This window comes from Coffea arabica, chromosome 11e (genome assembly GCF_036785885.1).
Source record: "Coffea arabica cultivar ET-39 chromosome 11e, Coffea Arabica ET-39 HiFi, whole genome shotgun sequence".
Classification (NCBI taxonomy): Eukaryota; Viridiplantae; Streptophyta; class Magnoliopsida; order Gentianales; family Rubiaceae; genus Coffea; species Coffea arabica.
Window position 1 is genome coordinate 31,840,621 of NC_092331.1, and position 17,755 is coordinate 31,858,375.

General features: G+C 42.6%; 33 non-coding genes across 33 annotated transcripts; all 33 read left to right on the top strand.

Moving 5' to 3' along the window:
* The first annotated feature begins 379 nt into the window (after nucleotides 1-379).
* LOC113722321 (5S ribosomal RNA) lies at nucleotides 380-498 on the top strand. Its single transcript, XR_003456644.2, has one exon. It is a non-coding gene; the product is annotated as a 5S ribosomal RNA (ribosomal RNA).
* Nucleotides 499-912: 414 nt separating this feature from the next.
* Nucleotides 913-1,031, top strand: LOC113722308 (5S ribosomal RNA). Its single transcript, XR_003456632.2, has one exon. It is a non-coding gene; the product is annotated as a 5S ribosomal RNA (ribosomal RNA).
* A 414-nt stretch (nucleotides 1,032-1,445) lies between these two features.
* On the top strand, nucleotides 1,446-1,564 carry LOC113722381 (5S ribosomal RNA). Its single transcript, XR_003456693.2, has one exon. It is a non-coding gene; the product is annotated as a 5S ribosomal RNA (ribosomal RNA).
* Nucleotides 1,565-1,977: 413 nt separating this feature from the next.
* LOC113722385 (5S ribosomal RNA) lies at nucleotides 1,978-2,096 on the top strand. Its single transcript, XR_003456697.2, has one exon. It is a non-coding gene; the product is annotated as a 5S ribosomal RNA (ribosomal RNA).
* Nucleotides 2,097-2,511: 415 nt separating this feature from the next.
* Nucleotides 2,512-2,630, top strand: LOC140029916 (5S ribosomal RNA). Its single transcript, XR_011833831.1, has one exon. It is a non-coding gene; the product is annotated as a 5S ribosomal RNA (ribosomal RNA).
* A 411-nt stretch (nucleotides 2,631-3,041) lies between these two features.
* LOC113722326 (5S ribosomal RNA) lies at nucleotides 3,042-3,160 on the top strand. Its single transcript, XR_003456649.2, has one exon. It is a non-coding gene; the product is annotated as a 5S ribosomal RNA (ribosomal RNA).
* A 414-nt stretch (nucleotides 3,161-3,574) lies between these two features.
* LOC140031601 (5S ribosomal RNA) lies at nucleotides 3,575-3,693 on the top strand. The gene has a single exon (XR_011835522.1). It is a non-coding gene; the product is annotated as a 5S ribosomal RNA (ribosomal RNA).
* Nucleotides 3,694-4,107: 414 nt separating this feature from the next.
* On the top strand, nucleotides 4,108-4,226 carry LOC113722359 (5S ribosomal RNA). The gene has a single exon (XR_003456674.2). It is a non-coding gene; the product is annotated as a 5S ribosomal RNA (ribosomal RNA).
* Nucleotides 4,227-4,639: 413 nt separating this feature from the next.
* LOC140031602 (5S ribosomal RNA) lies at nucleotides 4,640-4,758 on the top strand. Its single transcript, XR_011835523.1, has one exon. It is a non-coding gene; the product is annotated as a 5S ribosomal RNA (ribosomal RNA).
* Nucleotides 4,759-5,174: 416 nt separating this feature from the next.
* Nucleotides 5,175-5,293, top strand: LOC113722357 (5S ribosomal RNA). Its single transcript, XR_003456672.2, has one exon. It is a non-coding gene; the product is annotated as a 5S ribosomal RNA (ribosomal RNA).
* A 413-nt stretch (nucleotides 5,294-5,706) lies between these two features.
* LOC140031581 (5S ribosomal RNA) lies at nucleotides 5,707-5,825 on the top strand. The gene has a single exon (XR_011835502.1). It is a non-coding gene; the product is annotated as a 5S ribosomal RNA (ribosomal RNA).
* A 414-nt stretch (nucleotides 5,826-6,239) lies between these two features.
* Nucleotides 6,240-6,358, top strand: LOC113722397 (5S ribosomal RNA). The gene has a single exon (XR_003456708.2). It is a non-coding gene; the product is annotated as a 5S ribosomal RNA (ribosomal RNA).
* A 415-nt stretch (nucleotides 6,359-6,773) lies between these two features.
* LOC113722312 (5S ribosomal RNA) lies at nucleotides 6,774-6,892 on the top strand. The gene has a single exon (XR_003456636.2). It is a non-coding gene; the product is annotated as a 5S ribosomal RNA (ribosomal RNA).
* A 411-nt stretch (nucleotides 6,893-7,303) lies between these two features.
* On the top strand, nucleotides 7,304-7,422 carry LOC140031649 (5S ribosomal RNA). Its single transcript, XR_011835571.1, has one exon. It is a non-coding gene; the product is annotated as a 5S ribosomal RNA (ribosomal RNA).
* A 413-nt stretch (nucleotides 7,423-7,835) lies between these two features.
* LOC140032601 (5S ribosomal RNA) lies at nucleotides 7,836-7,954 on the top strand. The gene has a single exon (XR_011836527.1). It is a non-coding gene; the product is annotated as a 5S ribosomal RNA (ribosomal RNA).
* A 414-nt stretch (nucleotides 7,955-8,368) lies between these two features.
* Nucleotides 8,369-8,487, top strand: LOC113722333 (5S ribosomal RNA). The gene has a single exon (XR_003456655.2). It is a non-coding gene; the product is annotated as a 5S ribosomal RNA (ribosomal RNA).
* Nucleotides 8,488-8,902: 415 nt separating this feature from the next.
* Nucleotides 8,903-9,021, top strand: LOC140029917 (5S ribosomal RNA). The gene has a single exon (XR_011833832.1). It is a non-coding gene; the product is annotated as a 5S ribosomal RNA (ribosomal RNA).
* A 411-nt stretch (nucleotides 9,022-9,432) lies between these two features.
* Nucleotides 9,433-9,551, top strand: LOC140032179 (5S ribosomal RNA). Its single transcript, XR_011836104.1, has one exon. It is a non-coding gene; the product is annotated as a 5S ribosomal RNA (ribosomal RNA).
* Nucleotides 9,552-9,964: 413 nt separating this feature from the next.
* On the top strand, nucleotides 9,965-10,083 carry LOC140031443 (5S ribosomal RNA). Its single transcript, XR_011835365.1, has one exon. It is a non-coding gene; the product is annotated as a 5S ribosomal RNA (ribosomal RNA).
* A 415-nt stretch (nucleotides 10,084-10,498) lies between these two features.
* On the top strand, nucleotides 10,499-10,617 carry LOC140030827 (5S ribosomal RNA). Its single transcript, XR_011834746.1, has one exon. It is a non-coding gene; the product is annotated as a 5S ribosomal RNA (ribosomal RNA).
* A 411-nt stretch (nucleotides 10,618-11,028) lies between these two features.
* Nucleotides 11,029-11,147, top strand: LOC113722339 (5S ribosomal RNA). Its single transcript, XR_003456660.2, has one exon. It is a non-coding gene; the product is annotated as a 5S ribosomal RNA (ribosomal RNA).
* A 414-nt stretch (nucleotides 11,148-11,561) lies between these two features.
* On the top strand, nucleotides 11,562-11,680 carry LOC140031603 (5S ribosomal RNA). The gene has a single exon (XR_011835524.1). It is a non-coding gene; the product is annotated as a 5S ribosomal RNA (ribosomal RNA).
* Nucleotides 11,681-12,095: 415 nt separating this feature from the next.
* Nucleotides 12,096-12,214, top strand: LOC113722331 (5S ribosomal RNA). Its single transcript, XR_003456653.2, has one exon. It is a non-coding gene; the product is annotated as a 5S ribosomal RNA (ribosomal RNA).
* A 413-nt stretch (nucleotides 12,215-12,627) lies between these two features.
* Nucleotides 12,628-12,746, top strand: LOC140032065 (5S ribosomal RNA). Its single transcript, XR_011835991.1, has one exon. It is a non-coding gene; the product is annotated as a 5S ribosomal RNA (ribosomal RNA).
* A 415-nt stretch (nucleotides 12,747-13,161) lies between these two features.
* On the top strand, nucleotides 13,162-13,280 carry LOC140029918 (5S ribosomal RNA). The gene has a single exon (XR_011833833.1). It is a non-coding gene; the product is annotated as a 5S ribosomal RNA (ribosomal RNA).
* A 411-nt stretch (nucleotides 13,281-13,691) lies between these two features.
* Nucleotides 13,692-13,810, top strand: LOC113722394 (5S ribosomal RNA). The gene has a single exon (XR_003456705.2). It is a non-coding gene; the product is annotated as a 5S ribosomal RNA (ribosomal RNA).
* Nucleotides 13,811-14,224: 414 nt separating this feature from the next.
* Nucleotides 14,225-14,343, top strand: LOC140031604 (5S ribosomal RNA). The gene has a single exon (XR_011835525.1). It is a non-coding gene; the product is annotated as a 5S ribosomal RNA (ribosomal RNA).
* A 415-nt stretch (nucleotides 14,344-14,758) lies between these two features.
* LOC113720061 (5S ribosomal RNA) lies at nucleotides 14,759-14,877 on the top strand. Its single transcript, XR_003455178.2, has one exon. It is a non-coding gene; the product is annotated as a 5S ribosomal RNA (ribosomal RNA).
* A 413-nt stretch (nucleotides 14,878-15,290) lies between these two features.
* LOC140031445 (5S ribosomal RNA) lies at nucleotides 15,291-15,409 on the top strand. The gene has a single exon (XR_011835367.1). It is a non-coding gene; the product is annotated as a 5S ribosomal RNA (ribosomal RNA).
* A 415-nt stretch (nucleotides 15,410-15,824) lies between these two features.
* On the top strand, nucleotides 15,825-15,943 carry LOC113720057 (5S ribosomal RNA). Its single transcript, XR_003455175.1, has one exon. It is a non-coding gene; the product is annotated as a 5S ribosomal RNA (ribosomal RNA).
* A 411-nt stretch (nucleotides 15,944-16,354) lies between these two features.
* Nucleotides 16,355-16,473, top strand: LOC113722310 (5S ribosomal RNA). Its single transcript, XR_011835572.1, has one exon. It is a non-coding gene; the product is annotated as a 5S ribosomal RNA (ribosomal RNA).
* A 413-nt stretch (nucleotides 16,474-16,886) lies between these two features.
* On the top strand, nucleotides 16,887-17,005 carry LOC113722391 (5S ribosomal RNA). Its single transcript, XR_003456703.2, has one exon. It is a non-coding gene; the product is annotated as a 5S ribosomal RNA (ribosomal RNA).
* A 414-nt stretch (nucleotides 17,006-17,419) lies between these two features.
* LOC140032316 (5S ribosomal RNA) lies at nucleotides 17,420-17,538 on the top strand. The gene has a single exon (XR_011836242.1). It is a non-coding gene; the product is annotated as a 5S ribosomal RNA (ribosomal RNA).
* The last annotated feature ends 217 nt before the right edge of the window (nucleotides 17,539-17,755 follow it).

Here is a 17,755-nt window from a genome sequence, read left to right on the forward strand (position 1 = left end):
GTTCTTTATCCTGTAGTAATTTAGCTCCGTCGGAACGATTGCTTTATATTTTGCTTCTTGTCGAAGCATGAAGGGGGGTCTGAAGGCGCGACACAAATCAGGAACGGTACGGTTCGATCAAAGCCCGGATCGTCGCTCAAATTTGTGGGCGCAAATGTATCACCGCAAGCATGAAGGATTGATTTCATGATAATTTAGAGTTGCGGGATGAGGGAAAAAAATAAGGTGCATATCAATAACAAAAAAAATATAAAGTAAATAAATAAAAGGATAAGAGGAAAAAGCTTGAATCGAAGCTTAAAATGAATTTCGGTCTAGAAAAGCCACACTGTTTCGCAGCACGGGGTGGTTTAAAAGAATAAAGCGAAAGGAACATGGCGGGTGCGATCATACCAGCACTAATGCACCGGATCCCATCAGAACTCCGAAGTTAAGCGTGTTTGGGCGAGAATAGTACTAGGATGGGTGACCCCCTGGGAAGTCCTCGTGTTGCACCCCTCTCTTTTTTGTTTCGAAATCCAAATTTCCTATTCGTTCTTTATCCTATAGTAATTTAGCTCCGTCGGAACGATTGCTTTATATTTTGCTTCTTGTCGAAGCATGAAGGCGGGTCTGAAGGCGCGAGACAAATCAGGAACGGTACGGCTCGATCAAAGCCCGGATCGTCGCTCAAATTTGTCGGCGCAAATGTATCACCGCAAGCGTGAAGGATTGATTTCATGATAATTTAGAGTTGCGGGATGAGAGAAAAAAATAAGGTGCAAATCAATAACAAAAAAAATATAAAGTAAATAAATAAAAGGATAAGAGGAAAATGCTTGAATTGACGCTTAAAATGAATTTCGGTCTAGAAAAGCCACACTGCTTCGCAGGACTGGGTAGTTTAAAGGAATAAAGCGAAAGGAAAATGGCGGGTGCGATCATACCAGCATTAATGCACCGGATCCCATCAGAACTCCGAAGTTAAGCGTGCTTAGGCGAGAGTAGTACTAGAATGGGTGACCCCCTGGGAAGTCCTCGTGTTGCACCCCTCTTTTTTTTGTTTCGAAATCCAAATTTCCTATTCGTTCTTTATCCTGTAGTAATTTAGCTCCGTCGGAACGATTGCTTTATATTTTGCTTCTTGTCGAAGCATGAAGGCGGGTCTGAAGGCGCGAGACAAATCAGGAACGGTATTGCTCGATCAAAGCCCGGATCGTCCCTCAAATTTGTCGGCGCAAATGTATCACCGCAAGCGTGAAGGATTGATTTCATGATAATTTAGAGTTGCGGGATGAGGGAAAAAAATAAGGTGCAAATCAATAACAAAAAAAATATAAAGTAAATAAATAAAAGGATAAGAGGAAAATGCTTGTATTGACGCTTAAAATGAATTTCGGTCTAGAAAAGCCACACTGCTTTTCAGGACTGGGTAGTTTAAAGGAATAAAGCGAATGGAAAATGGCGGGTGCGATCATACCAGCATTAATGCACCGGATCCCATCAGAACTCCGAAGTTAAGCGTGCTTGGGCGAGAGTAGTACTAGGATGGGTGACCCCCTGGGAAGTCCTCGTGTTGCACCCCTCTCTTTTTTGTTTCGAAATCCAAATTTCCTATTCGTTCTTTATCCTGTAGTAATTTAGCTCCGTCGGAACGATTGATTTATATTTTGCTTCTTGTCGAAGCATGAAGCGGGTCTGAAGGCGCGAGACAAATCAGGAACGGTACGGCTCGATCAAAGCCCGGATCGTCGCTCAAATTTGTCGGCACAAATGTATCACCGCAAGCGTGAAGGATTGATTTCATGATAATTTAGAGTTGCGGGATGAGGGAAAAAAATAAGGTGCAAATCAATAACAAAAAAAATATAAAGTAAATAAATAAAAGGATAAGAGGAAAATGCTTGTATTGACGCTTAAAATGAATTTCGGTCTAGAAAAGCCACACTGCTTCGCAGGACTGGGTAGTTTAAAGGAATAAAGCGAAAGGAAAATGGCGGGTGCGATCATACCAGCATTAATGCACCGGATCCCATCAGAACTCCGAAGTTAAGCGTGCTCAGGCGAGAGTAGTACTAGGATGGGTGACCCCCTGGGAAGTCCTCGTGTTGCACCCCTCTTTTTTTTGTTTCGAAATCCAAATTTCCTATTCGTTCTTTATCCTGTAGTAATTTAGCTCCGTCGGAACGATTGCTTTATATTTTGCTTCTTGTCGAAGCATGAAGGCGGGTCTGAAGGCGCGAGACAAATCAGGAACGGTATTGCTCGACCAAAGCCCGGATCGTCGCTCAAATTTGTCGGCGCAAGTGAATCACCGCAAGCGTGAAGAATTGATTTCATGATAATTTAGAGTTGCGGGACGAGGGAAAAAAATAGGGTGCAAATCAATAACAAAAAGAAATATAAAGTAAATAAATAAAAGGATAAGAGGAAAATGCTTGAATTGACGCTTAAAATTAATTTCGGTCTAGAAAAGCCACACTGTTTCGCAGCACGGGGTGGTTTAAAAGAATAAAGCGAAAGGAACATGGCGGGTGCGATCATACCAGCACTAATGCACCGGATCCCATCAGAACTCCGAAGTTAAGCGTGCTTGGGCGAGAGTAGTACTAGGATGGGTGACCCCCTGGGAAGTCCTCGTGTTGCACTCTCATTTTTGTTTCGAAATCCAAATTTCCTATTCGTTCTTTATCCTGTAGTAATTTAGCTCCGTCGGAACGATTGCTTTATATTTTGCTTCTTGTCGAAGCATGAAGGGGGGTCTGAAGGCGCGACACAAATCAGGAACGGTACGGTTCGATCAAAGCCCGGATCGTCGCTCAAATTTGTGGGCGCAAATGTATCACCGCAAGCATGAAGGATTGATTTCATGATAATTTAGAGTTGCGGGATGAGGGAAAAAAATAAGGTGCATATCAATAACAAAAAAAATATAAAGTAAATAAATAAAAGGATAAGAGGAAAATGCTTGAATCGAAGCTTAAAATGAATTTCGGTCTAAAAAAGCCACACTGTTTCGCAGCACGGGGTGGTTTAAAAGAATAAAGCGAAAGGAACATGGCGGGTGCGATCATACCAGCACTAATGCACCGGATCCCATCAGAACTCCGAAGTTAAGCGTGTTTGGGCGAGAATAGTACTAGGATGGGTGACCCCCTGGGAAGTCCTCGTGTTGCACCCCTCTCTTTTTTGTTTCGAAATCCAAATTTCCTATTCGTTCTTTATCCTATAGTAATTTAGCTCCGTCGGAACGATTGCTTTATATTTTGCTTCTTGTCGAAGCATGAAGGCGGGTCTGAAGGCGCGAGACAAATCAGGAACGGTACGGCTCGATCAAAGCCCGGATCGTCGCTCAAATTTGTCGGCGCAAATGTATCACCGCAAGCGTGAAGGATTGATTTCATGATAATTTAGAGTTGCGGGATGAGAGAAAAAAATAAGGTGCAAATCAATAACAAAAAAAATATAAAGTAAATAAATAAAAGGATAAGAGGAAAATGCTTGAATTGACGCTTAAAATGAATTTCGGTCTAGAAAAGCCACACTGCTTCGCAGGACTGGGTAGTTTAAAGGAATAAAGCGAAAGGAAAATGGCGGGTGCGATCATACCAGCATTAATGCACCGGATCCCATCAGAACTCCGAAGTTAAGCGTGCTTAGGCGAGAGTAGTACTAGAATGGGTGACCCCCTGGGAAGTCCTCGTGTTGCACCCCTCTTTTTTTTGTTTCGAAATCCAAATTTCCTATTCGTTCTTTATCCTGTAGTAATTTAGCTCCGTCGGAACGATTGCTTTATATTTTGCTTCTTGTCGAAGCATGAAGGCGGGTCTGAAGGCGCGAGACAAATCAGGAACGGTATTGCTCGATCAAAGCCCGGATCGTCCCTCAAATTTGTCGGCGCAAATGTATCACCGCAAGCGTGAAGGATTGATTTCATGATAATTTAGAGTTGCGGGATGAGGGAAAAAAATAAGGTGCAAATCAATAACAAAAAAAATATAAAGTAAATAAATAAAAGGATAAGAGGAAAATGCTTGTATTGACGCTTAAAATGAATTTCGGTCTAGAAAAGCCACACTGCTTTTCAGGACTGGGTAGTTTAAAGGAATAAAGCGAATGGAAAATGGCGGGTGCGATCATACCAGCATTAATGCACCGGATCCCATCAGAACTCCGAAGTTAAGCGTGCTTGGGCGAGAGTAGTACTAGGATGGGTGACCCCCTGGGAAGTCCTCGTGTTGCACCCCTCTCTTTTTTGTTTCGAAATCCAAATTTCCTATTCGTTCTTTATCCTGTAGTAATTTAGCTCCGTCGGAACGATTGATTTATATTTTGCTTCTTGTCGAAGCATGAAGCGGGTCTGAAGGCGCGAGACAAATCAGGAACGGTACGGCTCGATCAAAGCCCGGATCGTCGCTCAAATTTGTCGGCACAAATGTATCACCGCAAGCGTGAAGGATTGATTTCATGATAATTTAGAGTTGCGGGATGAGGGAAAAAAATAAGGTGCAAATCAATAACAAAAAAAATATAAAGTAAATAAATAAAAGGATAAGAGGAAAATGCTTGTATTGACGCTTAAAATGAATTTCGGTCTAGAAAAGCCACACTGCTTCGCAGGACTGGGTAGTTTAAAGGAATAAAGCGAAAGGAAAATGGCGGGTGCGATCATACCAGCATTAATGCACCGGATCCCATCAGAACTCCGAAGTTAAGCGTGCTTAGGCGAGAGTAGTACTAGAATGGGTGACCCCCTGGGAAGTCCTCGTGTTGCACCCCAATTTTTTTTTGTTTCGAAATCCAAATTTCCTATTCGTTCTTTATCCTGTAGTAATTTAGCTCCGTCAGAACGATTGCTTTATATTTTGCTTCTTGTCGAAGCATGAAGGCGGGTCTGAAGGCGCGAGACAAATCAGGAACGGTATTGCTCGATCAAAGCCCGGATCGTCGCTCAAATTTGTCGGCGCAAATGTATCACCGCAAGCGTGAAGGATTGATTTCATGATAATTTAGAGTTGCGGGATGAGGGAAAAAAATAGTGTGCAAACCAATAACAAAAAAAAATATAAAGTAAATAAATAAAAGGATAAGAGGAAAATGCTTGAATTGAAGCTTAAAATGAATTTCGGTCTAGAAAAGCCACACTGTTTCGCAGCACGGGGTGGTTTAAAAGAATAAAGCGAAAGGAACATGGCGGGTGCGATCATACCAGCACTAGTGCACCGGATCCCATCAGAACTCCGAAGTTAAGCGTGCTTGGGCGAGAGTAGTACTAGGATGGGTGACCCCCTGGGAAGTCCTCGTCTTGCACCCCTCTCTTTTTTGTTTCGAAATCGAAATTTCCTATTCGTTCTTTATCCTGTAGTAATTTAGCTCCGTCGGAACGATTGCTTTATATTTTGCTTCTTGTCGAAGCATGAAGCGGGTCTGAAGGCGCGAGACAAATCAAGAACGGTACGGCTCGATCAAAGCCCGGATCGTCGCTCAAATTTGTCGGCGCAAATGTATCACCGCAAGCGTGAAGGATTGATTTCATGATAATTTAGAGTTGCGGAATGAGGGAAAAAAATAAGGTGCATATCAATAACAAAAAAAATGTAAAGTAAATAAATAAAAGGATAAGAGGAAAATGCTTGAATCGAAGCTTAAAATGAATTTCGGTCTAGAAAAGCCACACTGTTTCGCAGCACGGGGTGGTTTAAAAGAATAAAGCGAAAGGAACATGGCGGGTGCGATCATACCAGCACTAATGCACCGGATCCCATCAGAACTTCGAAGTTAAGCGTGTTTGGGCGAGAATAGTACTAGGATGGGTGACCCCCTGGGAAGTCCTCGTGTTGCACCCCTCTCTTTTTTGTTTCGAAATCCAAATTTCCTATTCGTTCTTTATCCTGTAGTAATTTAGCTCCGTCGGAACGATTGCTTTATATTTTGCTTCTTGTCGAAGCATAAAGGCGGGTCTGAAAGCGCGAGACAAATCAGGAACGGTACTGCTCGATCAAAGCCCGGATCGTCGCTCAAATTTGTCGGCGCAAATGTATCACCGCAAGCGTGAAGAATTGATTTCATGATAATTTAGAGTTGCGGGATGAGGGAAAAAAATAAGGTGCAAATCAATAACAAAAAAAATATAAAGTAAATAAATAAAAGGATAAGAGGAAAATGCTTGTATTGACGCTTAAAATGAATTTCGGTCTAGAAAAGCCACACTGCTTTTCAGGACTGGGTAGTTTAAAGGAATAAAACGAAAGGAAAATGGCGGGTGCGATCATACCAGCATTAATGCACCGGATCCCATCAGAACTCCGAAGTTAAGCGTGCTTAGGCGAGAGTAGTACTAGGATGGGTGACCCCCTGGGAAGTCCTCGTGTTGCACCCCTCTTTTTTTTGTTTCGAAATCCAAATTTCCTATTCGTTCTTTATCCTGTAGTAATTTAGCTCCGTCGGAACGATTGCTTTATATTTTGCTTCTTGTCGAAGCATGAAGGCGGGTCTGAAGGCGCGAGACAAATCAGGAACGGTATTGCTCGACCAAAGCCCGGATCGTCGCTCAAATTTGTCGGCGCAAGTGAATCACCTCAAGCGTGAAGAATTGATTTCATGATAATTTAGAGTTGCGGGACGAGGGAAAAAAATAGGGTGCAAATCAATAACAAAAAGAAATATAAAGTAAATAAATAAAAGGATAAGAGGAAAATGCTTGAATTGACGCTTAAAATTAATTTCGGTCTAGAAAAGCCACACTGTTTCGCAGCACGGGGTGGTTTAAAAGAATAAAGCGAAAGGAACATGGCGGGTGCGATCATACCAGCACTAATGCACCGGATCCCATCAGAACTCCGAAGTTAAGCGTGCTTGGGCGAGAGTAGTACTAGGATGGGTGACCCCCTGGGAAGTCCTCGTGTTGCACTCTCATTTTTGTTTCGAAATCCAAATTTCCTATTCGTTCTTTATCCTGTAGTAATTTAGCTCCGTCGGAACGATTGCTTTATATTTTGCTTCTTGTCGAAGCATGAAGGGGGGTCTGAAGGCGCGACACAAATCAGGAACGGTACGGTTCGATCAAAGCCCGGATCGTCGCTCAAATTTGTGGGCGCAAATGTATCACCGCAAGCATGAAGGATTGATTTCATGATAATTTAGAGTTGCGGGATGAGGGAAAAAAATAAGGTGCATATCAATAACAAAAAAAATATAAAGTAAATAAATAAAAGGATAAGAGGAAAATGCTTGAATCGAAGCTTAAAATGAATTTCGGTCTAGAAAAGCCACACTGTTTCGCAGCACGGGGTGGTTTAAAAGAATAAAGCGAAAGGAACATGGCGGGTGCGATCATACCAGCACTAATGCACCGGATCCCATCAGAACTCCGAAGTTAAGCGTGTTTGGGCGAGAATAATACTAGGATGGGTGACCCCCTGGGAAGTCCTCGTGTTGCACCCCTTTTTTTTTTGTTTCGAAATCCAAATTTCCTATTCGTTCTTTATCCTGTAGTAATTTAGCTCCGTCGGAACGATTGCTTTATATTTTGCTTCTTGTCGAAGCATGAAGGCGGGTCTGAAGGCGCGAGACAAATCAGGAACGGTACGGCTCGATCAAAGCCCGGATCGTCGCTCAAATTTGTCGGCGCAAATGTATCACCGCAAGCGTGAAGGATTGATTTCATGATAATTTAGAGTTGCGGGATGAGGGAAAAAATAAGGTGCAAATCAATAACAAAAAAAATATAAAGTAAATAAATAAAAGGATAAGAGGAAAATGCATGTATTGACGCTTAAAAAGAATTTCGGTCTAGAAAAGCCACACTGCTTTTCAGGACTGGGTAGTTTAAAGGAATAAAGCGAAAGGAAAATGGCGGGTGCGATCATACCAGCAAACATGCACCGGATCCCATCAGAACTCCGAAGTTAAGCGTGTTTAGGCGAGAGTAGTACTAGGATGGGTGACCCCCTGGGAAGTCCTCGTGTTGCACCCCTCTTTTTTTTGTTTCGAAATCCAAATTTCCTATTCGTTCTTTATCCTGTAGTAATTTAGCTCCGTCGGAACGATTGCTTTGTATTTTGCTTCTTGTCGAAGCATGAAGGCGGGTCTGAAGGCGCGAGACAAATCAGGAACGGTATTGCTCGATCAAAGCCCGGATCGTCGCTCAAATTTGTCGGCGCAAATGTATCACCGCAAGCGTGAAGGATTGATTTCATGATAATTTAGAGTTGCGGGATGAGGGAAAAAAATAAGGTGCAAATCAATAACAAAAAAAATATAAAGTAAATAAATAAAAGGATAAGAGGAAAATGCTTGAATTGACGCTTAAAATGAATTTCGGTCTAGAAAAGCCACACTGCTTCGCAGGACTGGGTAGTTTAAAGGAATAAAGCGAAAGGAAAATGGCGGGTACGATCATACCAGCATTAATGCACCGGATCCCATCAGAACTCCGAAGTTAAGCGTGCTTAGGCGAGAGTAGTACTAGAATGGGTGACCCCCTGGGAAGTCCTCGTGTTGCACCCCTCTTTTTTTTGTTTCGAAATCCAAATTTCCTATTCGTTCTTTATCCTGTAGTAATTTAGCTCCGTCAGAACGATTGCTTTATATTTTGCTTCTTGTCGAAGCATGAAGGCGGGTCTGAAGGCGCGAGACAAATCAGGAACGGTATTGCTCGACCAAAGCCCGGATCGTCGCTCAAATTTGTCGGCGCAAGTGAATCACCTCAAGCGTGAAGAATTGATTTCATGATAATTTAGAGTTGCGGGACGAGGGAAAAAAATAGGGTGCAAATCAATAACAAAAAGAAATATAAAGTAAATAAATAAAAGGATAAGAGGAAAATGCTTGAATTGACGCTTAAAATTAATTTCGGTCTAGAAAAGCCACACTGTTTCGCAGCACGGGGTGGTTTAAAAGAATAAAGCGAAAGGAACATGGCGGGTGCGATCATACCAGCACTAATGCACCGGATCCCATCAGAACTCCGAAGTTAAGCGTGCTTGGGCGAGAGTAGTACTAGGATGGGTGACCCCCTGGGAAGTCCTCGTGTTGCACTCTCATTTTTGTTTCGAAATCCAAATTTCCTATTCGTTCTTTATCCTGTAGTAATTTAGCTCCGTCGGAACGATTGCTTTATATTTTGCTTCTTGTCGAAGCATGAAGGGGGGTCTGAAGGCGCGACACAAATCAGGAACGGTACGGTTCGATCAAAGCCCGGATCGTCGCTCAAATTTGTGGGCGCAAATGTATCACCGCAAGCATGAAGGATTGATTTCATGATAATTTAGAGTTGCGGGATGAGGGAAAAAAATAAGGTGCATATCAATAACAAAAAAAATATAAAGTAAATAAATAAAAGGATAAGAGGAAAATGCTTGAATCGAAGCTTAAAATGAATTTCGGTCTAGAAAAGCCACACTGTTTCGCAGCACGGGGTGGTTTAAAAGAATAAAGCGAAAGGAACATGGCGGGTGCGATCATACCAGCACTAATGCACCGGATCCCATCAGAACTCCAAAGTTAAGCGTGTTTGGGCGAGAATAATACTAGGATGGGTGACCCCCTGGGAAGTCCTCGTGTTGCACCCTTTTTTTTTTTGTTTCGAAATCCAAATTTCCTATTCGTTCTTTATCCTGTAGTAATTTAGCTCCGTCGGAACGATTGCTTTATATTTTGCTTCTTGTCGAAGCATGAAGGCGGGTCTGAAGGCGCGAGACAAATCAGGAACGGTACGGCTCGATCAAAGCCCGGATCGTCGCTCAAATTTGTCGGCGCAAATGTATCACCGCAAGCGTGAAGGATTGATTTCATGATAATTTAGAGTTGCGGGATGAGGGAAAAAAATAAGGTGCAAATCAATAACAAAAAAATATAAAGTAAATAAATAAAAGGATAAGAGGAATATGCTTGTATTGACGCTTAAAATGAATTTCGGTCTAGAAAAGCCACACTGCTTTTCAGGACTGGGTAGTTTAAAGGAATAAAGCGAAAGGAAAATGGCGGGTGCGATCATACCAGCATTAATGCACCGGATCCCATCAGAACTCCGAAGTTAAGCGTGCTTAGGCGAGAGTAGTACTAGGATGGGTGACCCCCTGGGAAGTCCTCGTGTTGCACCCCTCTTTTTTTTGTTTCGAAATCCAAATTTCCTATTCGTTCTTTATCCTGTAGTAATTTAGCTCCGTCGGAACGATTGCTTTATATTTTGCTTCTTGTCGAAGCATGAAGGCGGGTCTGAAGGCGCGAGACAAATCAGGAACGGTATTGCTCGACCAAAGCCCGGATCGTCGCTCAAATTTGTCGGCGCAAGTGAATCACCGCAAGCGTGAAGAATTGATTTCATGATAATTTAGAGTTGCGGGACGAGGGAAAAAAATAGGGTGCAAATCAATAACAAAAAGAAATATAAAGTAAATAAATAAAAGGATAAGAGGAAAATGCTTGAATTGACGCTTAAAATTAATTTCGGTCTAGAAAAGCCACACTGTTTCGCAGCACGGGGTGGTTTAAAAGAATAAAGCGAAAGGAACATGGCGGGTGCGATCATACCAGCACTAATGCACCGGATCCCATCAGAACTCCGAAGTTAAGCGTGCTTGGACGAGAGTAGTACTAGGATGGGTGACCCCCTGGGAAGTCCTCGTGTTGCACTCTCATTTTTGTTTCGAAATCCAAATTTCCTATTCGTTCTTTATCCTGTAGTAATTTAGCTCCGTCGGAACGATTGCTTTATATTTTGCTTCTTGTCGAAGCATGAAGGGGGGTCTGAAGGCGCGACACAAATCAGGAACGGTACGGTTCGATCAAAGCCCGGATCGTCGCTCAAATTTGTGGGCGCAAATGTATCACCGCAAGCATGAAGGATTGATTTCATGATAATTTTGAGTTGCGGGATGAGGGAAAAAAATAAGGTGCATATCAATAACAAAAAAAATATAAAGTAAATAAATAAAATGATAAGAGGAAAATGCTTGAATCGAAGCTTAAAATGAATTTCGGTCTAGAAAAGCCACACTGTTTCGCAGCACGGGGTGGTTTAAAAGAATAAAGCGAAAGGAACATGGCGGGTGCGATCATACCAGCACTAATGCACCGGATCCCATCAGAACTCCGAAGTTAAGCGTGTTTGGGCGAGAATAGTACTAGGATGGGTGACCCCCTGGGAAGTCCTCGTGTTGCACCCCTCTCTTTTTTGTTTCGAAATCCAAATTTCCTATTCGTTCTTTATCCTGTAGTAATTTAGCTCCGTCGGAACGATTGCTTTATATTTTGCTTCTTGTCGAAGCATGAAGGCGGGTCTGAAGGCGCGAGACAAATCAGGAACGGTACGGCTCGATCAAAGCCCGGATCGTCGCTCAAATTTGTCGGCGCAAATGTATCACCGCAAGCGTGAAGGATTGATTTCATGATAATTTAGAGTTGCGGGATGAGGGAAAAAAATAAGGTGCAAATCAATAACAAAAAAAATATAAAGTAAATAAATAAAAGGATAAGAGGAAAATGCTTGAATTGACGCTTAAAATGAATTTCGGTCTAGAAAAGCCACACTGCTTCGCAGGACTGGGTAGTTTAAAGGAATAAAGCGAAAGGAAAATGGCGGGTGCGATCATACCAGCATTAATGCACCGGATCCCATCAGAACTCCGAAGTTAAGCGTGCTTAGGCGAGAGTAGTACTAGAATGGGTGACCCCCTGGGAAGTCCTCGTGTTGCACCCCTCTTTTTTTTGTTTCGAAATCCAAATTTCCTATTCGTTCTTTATCCTGTAGTAATTTAGCTCCGTCGGAACGATTGCTTTATATTTTGCTTCTTGTCGAAGCATGAAGGCGGGTCTGAAGGCGCGAGACAAATCAGGAACGGTATTGCTCGATCAAAGCCCGGATCGTCGCTCAAATTTGTCGGCGCAAATGTATCACCGCAAGCGTGAAGGATTGATTTCATGATAATTTAGAGTTGCGGGATGAGGGAAAAAAATAGTGTGCAAATCAATAACAAAAAAAAATATAAAGTAAATAAATAAAAGGATAAGAGGAAAATGCTTGAATCGAAGCTTAAAATGAATTTCGGTCTAGAAAAGCTACACTGTTTCGCAGCACGGGGTGGTTTAAAAGAATAAAGCGAAAGGAACATGGCGGGTGCGATCATACCAGCACTAGTGCACCGGATCCCATCAGAACTCCGAAGTTAAGCGTGCTTGGGCGAGAGTAGTACTAGGATGGGTGACCCCCTGGGAAGTTCTCGTGTTGCACCCCTCTCTTTTTTGTTTCGAAATCCAAATTTCCTATTCGTTCTTTATCCTGTAGTAATTTAGCTCCGTCGGAACGATTGCTTTATATTTTGCTTCTTGTCGAAGCATGAAGCGGGTCTGAAGGCGCGAGACAAATCAGGAACGGTACGGCTCGATCAAAGCCCGGATCGTCGCTCAAATTTGTCGGCACAAATGTATCACCGCAAGCGAGAAGGATTGATTTCATGATAATTTAGAGTTGCGGGATGAGGGAAAAAAATAAGGTGCAAATCAATAACAAAAAAAATATAAAGTAAATAAATAAAAGGATAAGAGGAAAATGCTTGTATTGACGCTTAAAATGAATTTCGGTCTAGAAAAGCCACACTGCTTCGCAGGACTGGGTAGTTTAAAGGAATAAAGCGAAAGGAAAATGGCGGGTGCGATCATACCAGCATTAATGCACCGGATCCCATCAGAACTCCGAAGTTAAGCGTGCTTAGGCGAGAGTAGTACTAGGATGGCTGACCCCCTGGGAAGTCCTCGTGTTGCACCCCTCTTTTTTTTGTTTCGAAATCCAAATTTCCTATTCGTTCTTTATCCTGTAGTAATTTAGCTCCGTCGGAACGATTGCTTTATATTTTGCTTCTTGTCGAAGCATGAAGGCGGGTCTGAAGGCGCGAGACAAATCAGGAACGGTATTGCTCGACCAAAGCCCGGATCGTCGCTCAAATTTGTCGGCGCAAGTGAATCACCTCAAGCGTGAAGAATTGATTTCATGATAATTTAGAGTTGCGGGACGAGGGAAAAAAATAGGGTGCAAATCAATAACAAAAAGAAATATAAAGTAAATAAATAAAAGGATAAGAGGAAAATGCTTGAATTGACGCTTAAAATTAATTTCGGTCTAGAAAAGCCACACTGTTTCGCAGCACGGGGTGGTTTAAAAGAATAAAGCGAAAGGAACATGGCGGGTGCGATCATACCAGCACTAATGCACCGGATCCCATCAGAACTCCGAAGTTAAGCGTGCTTGGGCGAGAGTAGTACTAGGATGGGTGACCCCCTGGGAAGTCCTCGTGTTGCACTCTCATTTTTGTTTCGAAATCCAAATTTCCTATTCGTTCTTTATCCTGTAGTAATTTAGCTCCGTCGGAACGATTGCTTTATATTTTGCTTCTTGTCGAAGCATGAAGGGGGGTCTGAAGGCGCGACACAAATCAGGAACGGTACGGTTCGATCAAAGCCCGGATCGTCGCTCAAATTTGTGGGCGCAAATGTATCACCGCAAGCATGAAGGATTGATTTCATGATAATTTAGAGTTGCGGGATGAGGGAAAAAAATTAGGTGCATATCAATAACAAAAAAAATATAAAGTAAATAAATAAAAGGATAAGAGGAAAATGCTTGAATCGAAGCTTAAAATGAATTTCGGTCTAGAAAAGCCACACTGTTTCGCAGCACGGGGTGGTTTAAAAGAATAAAGCGAAAGGAACATGGCGGGTGCGATCATACCAGCACTAATGCACCGGATCCCATCAGAACTCCGAAGTTAAGCGTGTTTGGGCGAGAATAGTACTAGGATGGGTGACCCCCTGGGAAGTCCTCGTGTTGCACCCCTCTCTTTTTTGTTTCGAAATCCAAATTTCCTATTCGTTCTTTATCCTATAGTAATTTAGCTCCGTCGGAACGATTGCTTTATATTTTGCTTCTTGTCGAAACATGAAGGCGGGTCTGAAGGCGCGAGACAAATCAGGAACGGTACGGCTCGATCAAAGCCCGGATCGTCGCTCAAATTTGTCGGCGCAAATGTATCACCGCAAGCGTGAAGGATTGATTTCATGATAATTTAGAGTTGCGGGATGAGGGAAAAAAATAAGGTGCAAATCAATAACAAAAAAAATATAAAGTAAATAAATAAAAGGATAAGAGGAAAATGCTTGAATTGACGCTTAAAATGAATTTCGGTCTAGAAAAGCCACACTGCTTCGCAGGACTGGGTAGTTTAAAGGAATAAAGCGAAAGGAAAATGGCGGGTGCGATCATACCAGCATTAATGCACCGGATCCCATCAGAACTCCGAAGTTAAGCGTGCTTAGGCGAGAGTAGTACTAGAATGGGTGACCCCCTGGGAAGTCCTCGTGTTGCACCCCTCTTTTTTTTGTTTCGAAATCCAAATTTCCTATTCGTTCTTTATCCTGTAGTAATTTAGCTCCGTCGGAACGATTGCTTTATATTTTGCTTCTTGTCGAAGCATGAAGGCGGGTCTGAAGGCGCGAGACAAATCAGGAACGGTATTGCTCGATCAAAGCCCGGATCGTCGCTCAAATTTGTCGGCGCAAATGTATCACCGCAAGCGTGAAGGATTGATTTCATGATAATTTAGAGTTGCGGGATGAGGGAAAAAAATAGTGTGCAAATCAATAACAAAAAAAAATATAAAGTAAATAAATAAAAGGATAAGAGGAAAATGCTTGAATCGAAGCTTAAAATGAATTTCGGTCTAGAAAAGCTACACTGTTTCGCAGCACGGGGTGGTTTAAAAGAATAAAGCGAAAGGAACGTGGCGGGTGCGATCATACCAGCACTAGTGCACCGGATCCCATCAGAACTCCGAAGTTAAGCGTGCTTGGGCGAGAGTAGTACTAGGATGGGTGACCCCCTGGGAAGTTCTCGTGTTGCACCCCTCTCTTTTTTGTTTCGAAATCCAAATTTCCTATTCGTTCTTTATCCTGTAGTAATTTAGCTCCGTCGGAACGATTGCTTTATATTTTGCTTCTTGTCGAAGCATGAAGCGGGTCTGAAGGCGCGAGACAAATCAGGAACGGTACGGCTCGATCAAAGCCCGGATCGTCGCTCAAATTTGTCGGCACAAATGTATCACCGCAAGCGAGAAGGATTGATTTCATGATAATTTAGAGTTGCGGGATGAGGGAAAAAAATAAGGTGCAAATCAATAACAAAAAAAATATAAAGTAAATAAATAAAAGGATAAGAGGAAAATGCTTGTATTGACGCTTAAAATGAATTTCGGTCTAGAAAAGCCACACTGCTTCGCAGGACTGGGTAGTTTAAAGGAATAAAGCGAAAGGAAAATGGCGGGTGCGATCATACCAGCATTAATGCACCGGATCCCATCAGAACTCCGAAGTTAAGCGTGCTTAGGCGAGAGTAGTACTAGGATGGGTGACCCCCTGGGAAGTCCTCGTGTTGCACCCCTCTTTTTTTTGTTTCGAAATCCAAATTTCCTATTCGTTCTTTATCCTGTAGTAATTTAGCTCCGTCGGAACGATTGCTTTATATTTTGCTTCTTGTCGAAGCATGAAGGCGGGTCTGAAGGCGCGAGACAAATCAGGAACGGTATTGCTCGACCAAAGCCCGGATCGTCGCTCAAATTTGTCGGCGCAAGTGAATCACCTCAAGCGTGAAGAATTGATTTCATGATAATTTAGAGTTGCGGGACGAGGGAAAAAAATAGGGTGCAAATCAATAACAAAAAGAAATATAAAGTAAATAAATAAAAGGATAAGAGGAAAATGCTTGAATTGACGCTTAAAATTAATTTCGGTCTAGAAAAGCCACACTGTTTCGCAGCACGGGGTGGTTTAAAAGAATAAAGCGAAAGGAACATGGCGGGTGCGATCATACCAGCACTAATGCACCGGATCCCATCAGAACTCCGAAGTTAAGCGTGCTTGGGCGAGAGTAGTACTAGGATGGGTGACCCCCTGGGAAGTCCTCGTGTTGCACTCTCATTTTTGTTTCGAAATCCAAATTTCCTATTCGTTCTTTATCCTGTAGTAATTTAGCTCCGTCGGAACGATTGCTTTATATTTTGCTTCTTGTCGAAGCATGAAGGGGGGTCTGAAGGCGCGACACAAATCAGGAACGGTACGGTTCGATCAAAGCCCGGATCGTCGCTCAAATTTGTGGGCGCAAATGTATCACCGCAAGCATGAAGGATTGATTTCATGATAATTTAGAGTTGCGGGATGAGGGAAAAAAATAAGGTGCATATCAATAACAAAAAAAATATAAAGTAAATAAATAAAAGGATAAGAGGAAAATGCTTGAATCGAAGCTTAAAATGAATTTCGGTCTAGAAAAGCCACACTGTTTCGCAGCACGGGGTGGTTTAAAAGAATAAAGCGAAAGGAACATGGCGGGTGCGATCATACCAGCACTAATGCACCGGATCCCATCAGAACTCCGAAGTTAAGCGTGTTTGGGCGAGAATAATACTAGGATGGGTGACCCCCTGGGAAGTCCTCGTGTTGCACCCCTTTTTTTTTTGTTTCGAAATCCAAATTTCCTATTCGTTCTTTATCCTGTAGTAATTTAGCTCCGTCGGAACGATTGCTTTATATTTTGCTTCTTGTCGAAGCATGAAGGCGGGTCTGAAGGCGCGAGACAAATCAGGAACGGTACGGCTCGATCAAAGCCCGGATCGTCGCTCAAATTTGTCGGCGCAAATGTATCACCGCAAGCGTGAAGGATTGATTTCATGATAATTTAGAGTTGCGGGATGAGGGAAAAAATAAGGTGCAAATCAATAACAAAAAAAATATAAAGTAAATAAATAAAAGGATAAGAGGAAAATGCATGTATTGACGCTTAAAAAGAATTTCGGTCTAGAAAAGCCACACTGCTTTTCAGGACTGGGTAGTTTAAAGGAATAAAGCGAAAGGAAAATGGCGGGTGCGATCATACCAGCATTAATGCACCGGATCCCATCAGAACTCCGAAGTTAAGCGTGTTTAGGCGAGAGTAGTACTAGGATGGGTGACCCCCTGGGAAGTCCTCGTGTTGCACCCCTCTTTTTTTTGTTTCGAAATCCAAATTTCCTATTCGTTCTTTATCCTGTAGTAATTTAGCTCCGTCGGAACGATTGCTTTGTATTTTGCTTCTTGTCGAAGCATGAAGGCGGGTCTGAAGGCGCGAGACAAATCAGGAACGGTATTGCTCGATCAAAGCCCGGATCGTCGCTCAAATTTGTCGGCGCAAATGTATCACCGCAAGCGTGAAGGATTGATTTCATGATAATTTAGAGTTGCGGGATGATGGAAAAAAATAAGGTGCAAATCAATAACAAAAAAAATATAAAGTAAATAAATAAAAGGATAAGAGGAAAATGCTTGAATTGACGCTTAAAATGAATTTCGGTCTAGAAAAGCCACACTGCTTCGCAGGACTGGGTAGTTTAAAGGAATAAAGCGAAAGGAAAATGGCGGGTACGATCATACCAGCATTAATGCACCGGATCCCATCAGAACTCCGAAGTTAAGCGTGCTTAGGCGAGAGTAGTACTAGAATGGGTGACCCCCTGGGAAGTCCTCGTGTTGCACCCCTCTTTTTTTTGTTTCGAAATCCAAATTTCCTATTCGTTCTTTATCCTGTAGTAATTTAGCTCCGTCAGAACGATTGCTTTATATTTTGCTTCTTGTCGAAGCATGAAGGCGGGTCTGAAGGCGCGAGACAAATCAGGAACGGTATTGCTCGATCAAAGCCCGGATCGTCGCTCAAATTTGTCGGCGCAAATGTATCACCGCAAGCATGAAGGATTGA